Here is an 8414-nt window from a genome sequence, read left to right as displayed (position 1 = left end):
ACATTCATGTGGAAGAGACATATCTATTTGTCACCTCTCACACGTGCCCAACCGGCTTGACCGGAAATCAAACCCACAGCCCGTGGGATGTTCGAATCATTGAGCAACTGGCCAGGGTTGCCATTACCATTTTTATTTTTATTTTTTATTTTTTTAATATATGTTTTATTGATTTTTTACAGAGAGGAAGGGAGAGGGATAGAGAGTTAGAAACATCGATGAGAGGGAAACATCGATCAGCTGCCTCCTGCACACCTCCCACTGAGGATGTGCCCGCAACCAAGGCACATGCCCTTGACCGGAATCGAACCTGGGACCCTTCAGTCCGCAGGCCGACATTCTATCCACTGAGCCAAACCGGTCAGGGCAAGCCATTACCATTTTTAAATCTTTGTCTCTTTTATTCCTTACTCTCCAAATAGGCTTATTTCGCAATTGATTTGTGGTAGTGAACTGAGAGGAAGAAACAGTTCTATCAATGACAGAGACGGAGACTAAGAATAATCACTTTGAATTATCATAAGACTTACCCCTAAGCTTATTGCATATAAGGCTGGAAAGGAAGAGTACATTTTATGGAACTCTAATAACAGAAAGCTTTTGGTTTGTCAAGAAACCAAACTTTTCCTAGCTCTAACTCAAACAGGAATTTATGGCATGAAACCTCATATGAGACACTGAACCACATAGTACGTCAGGTCTTTAATCAGGGGTCTACACATAATACAGAAAAATTCCTTATATGGCTATTTCTTATATCAACCAACACTAAAAGCAGACAGCATAATATCATAGCTCAGACAAAAGCAAGCATTTTATACTCTAGTATGATAGTACAAACTGAGCTCTCTGGTGATCTCATTTGATAAAAAGAAGGAATCCAGCTGGATTTATTTATTTTACTTTATTTTAAGCCTCACCCGAGGATATTTTTCCATTGGTTTTTAGAGAGGGTGGAAGAGAGATGGAAAGACAGAGAGAAATATCAATGTGAGAGAAACACATGGATTGCTTGCCTCCTGCACGAGCCCTGACCAGGGCCCGGGCTGGGGAGGAGCCTGCAACTGAGGTACATGCCCTTGACCGGAATCAAATCCAGGACCTTTTGGTCTGCAGGCCGACGCTCTATCCACTGAGCCAAGCTGGCTAGGGCCAGCTGGGTTTTTTAAATCCACTCTGAGAATCTTTGCCTTTTAACTGGAATGTTAATTATAACTTATTAAAATTACTGATATTGTTGGGTTCAAATCTCTTATCCCAATATTTGTTCTCTATTAGTTCTATTTGTTCTTTGTTTCTTTATTCCTCAATTCTTTCCTTCCTTTGGATTAATCAAATATTTTTATTATTCTGTTTTCTCCTCTATTAGATTTTTATTATATATTATTTTTTCAGTAATTATCCTGTTAATAGATAAAATATATAATTGTTTTAAAATATACCTTGTTAACAAAAGAAAGTATTTAAACCTAAGAACATAGAAAGTTTCAGAAAAAAGGAACTGGAAAAGATACAACTAACCAGAAGAAGGCTAGTGCAGTTTAAGACAAAAACAGCATTTAATGACCAAGAAACAATTTACCTAAATCCTGAGCATGTTAGTTAGCAACATGGCTAAAATATGTTAAAAATATAGATAAAATTATAAGAAGAAAATTACAAATCTACAATCATAGTAGATGATTTAATATCCCTCTCTAAGCAATTTATAGATAAAGCAAACCCAAAGTAGCAAGAATATTAAGGTCTTCAACAAAATAAGATGAAGCTTGGTCCAACGGAAATATATAAACCATCCTAATTTTTTTACTATTATGTTTTTCACTGCTCTAATTGGGTGTCTTCTGCTACCTTGTCTTCTAAATTGCTGATTTAGTCCTCTGGTTTATCTAATCTGCTTTTGATTCCTTCTAATGTAGTCTTCATTTCTGACTGTTGTTTGTTTGTTTGTTTGTTTGTTTGTTTGTTTGTTTTTAATGCCTACTATCTCTTTGTTGAGGTTCTGAGTTCACTGAGTTCATTCATTTTTTTACCCCTAAGTTCATTGAGCATCCTTATAACCACCGTTTTAAACTCTGTATCTGGTAGATTGCCTCCATTTCGTTTAGCTTTTCTTCTGGGGATTTCTTCAGTTCTTTCATTTAGGCATGTTTCTTTGTCTCTGCATTTTGGCTGCCTCTCTGTATTTGTGTTTTTTTGTGTGTGTGTGTGTGTGTGTGTGTTAGGTATATCTGCTATGTCTCCCAGTCTTGGTATGGTTGCCTTATGTAGTAGGTGTTCTGTGTGGCTTAGTGGCGCAGTCCCCATGATCACCTGAGCTAGGTGCTCCAGGAAAAGTCCCTCATGTGGGTTATGGGAGCCCTCCTGTTGTAGTTCCATCTCGATTGATGTTAACCTGCCATGAGTGGAGTTGGCCCTCAGGCTGGCTAACTATGAGGATCCCCAACCCAACTACAGTGGATGAGTTGCTGTGTAGGAGAATGCACCCCAGCCTGCCAAGATCTCCCTTTGGGTGCACCGCTTGTGAAGCTAATTGGAGCATGCTCTGATGTGGCCTGAAGCCTGCCACTGGGTATATTTGTGTTGGAACCTCTTGGGAGGAACTCTGGTGTGGGCCAATGTCAGATGCTGCCTGTGACTGGCCCTAAGCTACCTGTTTGGAGTCAAAAAGTGATCTACAATTTGTGGTTGCCTCTGCTGGGGCTGAGTGCATATAGGAGAGGCCAAGCTACATACAAGGCTCACTTCCACCAGCACTGAACCCAGGGGCAGGTCAGCAGCAGACCCAAGGCTCCCTGAGATCTGCCTCCACTTGCCAGCTGCCTGTTAGGCTCAGTCACTAAAAGCAACTCTGGAGGTATGTGAGTTGCATGAAGTAGGATCTCAGTGACTCAAGATGCAAGCGGTTCTCACCAGTTTAAGTCAGATTCAAACTCAGCACAAGTACTGGTCTGAAGCCACTCAGCCAAAGTCTCTGTGTATACCAAGGCCAGCTTCTACCTGCCTGGCACCTGCAGACTTTTGGGGTGGGTTCTCAGGGAATCATCAGGGTAAGGCCAGCAGAGCTCATCAGGCTAAGAGAGACCACAGTTTGGCCATTTGGAGGGAAAGCTCTATACAGGAATGGCAGTGGCAGTTAGGTGTGTAAGGGAAAAAATAACCCTCACCCTAGAGCCACACAACTAAGTCTTCGCCACCTTCTGAGTCTTCCCAGACTGCCTCAAGAGCCTTCCAAATAAGTCTGCATTGTGGGCCCATATTGGCCTCAGGCAGCGGACTCCTCTGTAGGATATGAGCTCAGCAGGGAGGGACCACAGGAGTTGGGAGAATGGGGTGAGTGGATCGCCCATGGTGGGAGAGCTGCCCCAGTACAGCGTGCAGGAGGGGGGATGGCCATTGTCCTAGAGCCATACAACTCAGTCTCTTCCTGTGCATCCCTGACACTCCTCTGAGTCTACCTGAACCTCCGTGAGAACCTCCCAAGAAAGTCTGCATCTCAGGCCCAGGCTGGCTGCAGCCAGCTGACTCCTCCACAAGGCACGGGGTTGGCAGGGAGGGGCCACAGGGAGTCAGGAAGAGGGCTGGGGAGTTAGTGCATTTCCCCAGGCTGATGTTGGTATGGAGGGGAGTGCTGGACCCAGGAAAGACATGTCTGTGGGCAGTGTGGGAGAGGGACTCAGCACAGAGAGGAACCTTGGGGAATGTCCATTCAGCCCTCTTCCTGAAGCCACACAACCCAGTCTCCCCCTCTATGATTCCAGTCCTCTCTGAGCCACCCTCCCTCCACCAGAGCCCATGCTAGGTGGCCATGAACTAGAGTTTGTGCTACTGTCCCTTTAAGATGGCTCCTGTGTTTCTAGCAGACTTCAGTCTCTCCCTGGTGAGCAAAATCCCTGCTGATTTTTATAGCCAGATGATGTTATGTGGGCTCCTCTTCACAGTTATGGTTCTCCAGTCTGGGGAGTCCAATGTGGGGTTGAGACCCCTTACCTTTGTAGCAAACTCTCAAGTGCCACACGTGGGTGCTGAGCCAGCTCTTTCCACTTTCTGCCCTTCCTACCAGTTTCCATGTGGCTTCTTCTGTAAGTCCTTGGTTACAAGACTTCTATTCAGCTAGTCTTCAGTTGGTTATTCAGGCTGATTGTTGTATAATTTAATGATCATTCCAGTTTGTCCTGGAAGAAAATGAGTGTAACTTTCTCCTATTCTGTTGCCATCTTGCATCCTCTAATTTATTCTTTTTGACAAATATTAGCCAACAGATTCAACAGCTCCTCAATGTCAGTTCCTAAATCACCTTGCTCCTTTCAAGTAGGTCTAACAAACTAAACATCTTGACAAAAACACCACAATGCTCTGTGTAAAGTTTGTTCTTTGTTCATATATTCAAGCTGTATTTATTGAATGCTGACTATGGTCTAGTCTAGGCATTTCAATTCCTGCTGGGGAAATAAGAACAAACAACAAGGACCCCAACCCCTGCCCTCATGGAGTTGACAGTAGTGAGCCAAAGAGAATACACTTTAACTGCTACACTGACGTGTAATTGTTCAAAGTGCATTGAAGTATAAGGTTTCAAAGTGGTTACATTTATAACCTTTTTAAAGCGTTTTACCCTGCAGATTTCATGGGTCATTAATCTGGCCAAGCGAGGAGAATGTTTTGTTCTTGTGGAAAAGTTCTGAGCACTGGGGAACATGTCAGTAGCATTTAGACAGGGATTTTGGTGGAACTGGAATACTTTGTCCGGTCTGTAATCTAGACCCTACTTCCCCTCCCAGGTGCAATTTGGTAGACTTTTCAGGGTTGGTGACTGGGAGGAAGTGAGCAGAGTATAAGGAAAGAAGAAAAGAACCAGAAGAATACACAGTAGAACAATAAGTTAGGGAAGAATGAGTGGAAGATGATAAGAGAGTAGGTGATACAAGTTGAATTGTGGGGCATGAATAAATATTTGTCCATTGCTTTGTTGTCAGCAGTTGTTTTGAGTTCTGGGAAAGATGCCTACTCGGAAAGATTCGGTGACTTTATTTCAAATGATCTTCAAAACTTTGGACAAAAATGCTATTGACTAAAGACCCAGAAAACTAATTTTATGCCATCCTGACTTATTTTTGGCAGAGAATAATGGATTCCATGTAAAATGTCATGTTATATTCATGTCATATCTCTTAGCTAAAACAATTCGGTTTAGATTTTACTTACATACTTGGCCAACAAGAAAATATTTGACTGCAAAACAAAGAAAATCAAAATGCAAACTCAAATGGGTGGAAACTATGCATTTTCAAACAATGAGAATAATTATGTGGACAACTTCATAAGCTGGTCTTCAAAGAACGTAGGCAGCAATTGATGTCAAGTATTTCCACCAGTAAACAAAAGGTCCCTTCTGATTTATAAAGACAATAGCCTATGTCATTTACACTTCTTGCTTCATATAAATAAATATAATGTCTCAAAAAGCATTTTTAATCAAGAAATCAAAGTGTCATACCAATGTTAGGACTGAAGTTGGAACATCTTACTAACTAAAAATATTGAAAAAGGTCTGCTTAAAATTATTTGAAAGCCAGGAGAAAGATCTTAGAAAACTGGGTGAGTCTGTGATATCCACTTGGGACAGTTTTCTATACACAGGGTTCTGGTTATCTGGAAGCCAGGCCGATCAAGTCATGCTTTCCCAGAAAATCTGTCAATGTTTCCCTCATAAACGCTAAAGTCCTGTCGTTGTCCTTCATGGTCCTACTCCATTTGGCCTTGCTTTTACCTCATCTCCCGCAGTCTGCCCTTGACCACTGCTCCCCAGGCATGCTGGCTCCATAAAAAGCCTGTTACGCCTTTTATTCCAGCCCTCTTCTCTCTGGCTTCCATCCTTCAAGTCTATTCAAGTGATGCCATTCCTGACACCCTAATTAAAATCACAAACCGCCAAAAAAAAAGAAAATTACAAACCCCCTTCCACATTCATAGCTTCCTCCCTGCTTTGTTTCTCTTTATGACACTTTTCATGTGAGCACCAGGAAAGCTGGAATTTTTCTCCCCTACTATTCTGTGCCTGGCACAAGTGCTCACTAAATATTTGTTGAATGAATAAACACAAATATCTAAAAATGAGGCTGCCAGCATAAAGGTCAAATTAATCATTAAGTGAGTAAAATTAGCTCCGTCAAAAATCAGATCTTCAAGCACAGCACTAATTGTTAGAATCTGGGATCTCCTGAAAGCAGAGCCTGAGACAACGGCATGCACGCAGGTCGTTTATTTGCAAAGTGAAGCCAGGCCTCAGGAATGAGGGACAAAGAGGAATAAAATAACCAAGAGTTCGTGTAATGGCAAGGGAGGACGTCAACACACAGGGACTAACTAATAACAGAGGAAAACACCCTCAAAGCAAACAGAGTTAGCAGACAAGCAAGAGTAGGTAATATATAGCAGTGAGGCCAAGCGACTTCGGGGCAGGTCAGGGGAAGAGAAGGGATGGGCCGAAGTTGGACAGTGTCACAAAGCTGGGCAGGCCAGTGGAGGCGGAGGAGTTCTAACTTGGTTGTGTAACCTGATTTCAGGGCTGGAGTAATTGCTCAGGAAGGCCTCATAGACAGGGCTGGCTGGCTTCCTGGGCCTGTGATCTGTATCTGCACCGGGCTGCACTTGGTTTAATGGTTCTGCTGTGTCAACGTTCTTAAGATTTTTGCCTGAGCCAGTTTGGCTCAGTGGATAGAGCATTGGCCCTCAGACTGAAGGGTCCTGGGTTCTATTCTGGTCAAGGGCACATATCTCAGTTGCTGGTTTGATCCCTGGCCCTGGTTGGGGAAGCAACCAATGTTTCTCTGTCTCTCCTCCTTTCCTTCCCATCTCTCTAAAAAACCAATGGAAAAACATCCTTGGGTGAGGATTAACAGCAAACAAAGTTCTTAACATTTTATTTTTGAACTTGTGTTTTGTAGTGAAGTCTGATGGGACAATGAAACGTGGGCATAAACAGAGGAGAAACCTGCGTGACATGTGTGCAAGCAGTTGTGCTCCATGCACACAGGGCTCAGATCCGGCGCACAGCTTGCTGCAGGCAGGCAGAGCAGTCTCCGGCCATCTGGGGTGGCACAGGTCAGAGGGGGCAGTGGGGCTGGGACATGAGCCTACACTGGCAACAATGGTGATAGCAGCAGTAGCAACAGCCACGGGAGAGAGAAGGGGCTTTGAATGGAGGCGGCGCCGGGCCCAGCAGTGGGAGGCGAGCTTTCCCGTCTGTCCCAGAGCCTGTCCTGGCCATATCTGCACAAATATTAACTCTCCCTCTGGCTGCGGCACCGGGATCACAGCTGCCTGCACTCAGGCGGTAAACTTGGTCAGTAAATTATTACAGAATAAAAGTGTACACATAATTCCCTGAAATAAAGCATATCAGGGAATTATTAGAATTCTTCCAAGAGTTTAGAAACTGGTTTTTAAAACTGCTACTATACTGCAAAGCAAATCTACAGGTAGAAATGGAAATAAAAAAAAATTTTTAATTGTCAGATTGAATGAGAAAGGCCTCTATTTTCACATGAAGCATTGGCTGAACCAAATATTAACAAGGAGAACAATTTTTAATTTATTTTTGTTCTTGTCACTGAAGATACACAATAGAATTAATAAATGTTTTCAATGATATACAGGTCATAAAGCCTCTTTTGGTTTCTTGTCCAACCTCCACAAGTTACAGGAAATCTAAGAGAAAAAAATTAAACTGCCATTGTATAAATTTACATTTTAAACGAAATTCAGACTTACACAAAACTGATTGGTGTAAAGTTATTTATTTTTTTAGAAAAATTATTCCAAGAATTAGCAGCTGTAGGTATACTAAAATAAATATCAAAATAATTTATCAGAAATTTATCCCATTGTTATAACATTCTATAAAATACTCTAAACAGCTCCAGTAACAGTTGCATCAGCAGGAAGAGTCTTCTCAAAATTACAAATAATCAAAAATTATTTGCAATCACTTTTAAATACATTGATGAAATAGTATAAATTTCAATGATCTAATAAATTTGCAGAATATTGAGCCAGAAAAATTATATGATCAAGATATCACATTAATATAGTATTATTTTAGTGCACCAGACATTTTTCTGCAATTTATAAGTTTACGTTATTACTCGTGCGAAACTTTTACTCCTATTATGTTTTATGAATAAAAATTTTAAAGTACAGAGCTTTCTATTTTAGTCCCTTTAATGATACTTTCCCTCCTTCTTGAACAAAGGGCCCCCCACATTTTCATTCTGCTCTAGACCCCATGACTTATCTAGCTGGCCCTGATAACAGTCACTAAACCTTCACCATTTAAATCTGAACATAAATTTTTTTTAATATATTTTCCTTTCACTAGGAAAAAAATTTTTAATGTTGCCATATGAAAAGAA

This window comes from Myotis brandtii, unplaced genomic scaffold (assembly GCF_000412655.1).
Source record: "Myotis brandtii unplaced genomic scaffold, ASM41265v1 scaffold82, whole genome shotgun sequence".
Lineage (NCBI taxonomy): Eukaryota > Metazoa > Chordata > Mammalia > Chiroptera > Vespertilionidae > Myotis > Myotis brandtii.
Note: the sequence above shows the minus strand (reverse complement) of the source record.